Here is a 1,339-nt window from a genome sequence, read left to right on the forward strand (position 1 = left end):
GCCAGAGTATAAACATCGCGGGTCGAAATGGTGATCGCCCTGTTGGTCTTTCCATCAAACAACAATCATGTTGCTGAAGATATTACTTTTCGCGTTTGAAATGATTCATAAATTTATATCGTCTCTGCTTAAAAGTATTCCATTACCGCGAATTGTGATTCCTCGAGGGGTCGGACGTTTGTCAAAATCCCGTACAGTTCGTTTGAAATCTATTAAAATCTCTCTCGAAAATCTTGAAATCCCGAAATCTAACCCTTAAAATCTAAAAATTCCAAAATCTCACGTCAAAATCTGAAAATCCCAAAATCCCTACCCTAAAATCTGGAAATCCCGAAATCTTCACCTATAATCCCGAAATCTCACATTAAAATCTAGAAATCACGAAATCCCTACGTAAAATCCCGAAATCTCACCCTAAAATATCAAAATCTGAAAATCCCCACGATTACAATACAAGTTTAGCATCTATTTAATATGGGAAGACACGGGGGTAAAACTCTTCCTTCCATCTCGCTTTTTGGCGCCTGCGCTATATAAGAGTACTCTATTACAAATTAGACTATTTTTGTCGATTTTTCTCCGGTATTCATTACGGTAAATTAAATCAAATTTATAGTCTATATTTCAAAATCTCGAAATATCCTTTGAAGACCGGAAGTTAATTGTAAATCTTGATATCCCCTGCAAATACCCAAAATTTCATCAAAAACCCGAAAATATCCTTGAAATCTGAAAATCTCCTTCAAAATCTGAAAATCTTCTTCAAAATCTGAAAATCTCCTTCAAAATCTGAAAATCTCCTTCAAAATCTAAAAATCTCCTTGAAAATCCCGAAATCTCCTTCAAAATCCCGAAATCTCTTCGAAATCTGGAAATCGCGTTCAAAATCGGAAAATCTCATTGAAAATCCCGAAATCTTAAAATCTTGAACTAGATTTCAAGATTTGTAAAATCCAGTCAGAATCTCAAAATTTGGGGAAAATCTCAAAATCTTGGTCAAAATCTTGAAATCTCAAAATCCCGTACACTAAAATGCCGAACGTCCGACCCCTCGGGATTCCTCCCCAAATTATACGGCTTCAAGTCCGTCTTCCCCTTTGGTCACGTCACATTTCTTAAGTTCTTTCCACCCGTTAAAGACATCAGCACTACAACTAATGAGTTTCACTTATAAAATTCAATCCGTCAAGGTTGGCTAATTGTACAGTTTCGAAAACTATGTATTCAAAAAATTCTTCGTCTCTCCTTAAATTATAACGAACTAATACCAAGAAGGAATTTACTATAAGAAGGCCTAAAAAAAAGCATCCGTTGCGCGCGTGATAGTCGTCAATCCCCC

This window comes from Phalangium opilio, unplaced genomic scaffold, assembly GCF_054372755.1.
Source record: "Phalangium opilio isolate 3A_F unplaced genomic scaffold, DU_Popi_V2 ptg000042l_1, whole genome shotgun sequence".
Lineage (NCBI taxonomy): Eukaryota > Metazoa > Arthropoda > Arachnida > Opiliones > Phalangiidae > Phalangium > Phalangium opilio.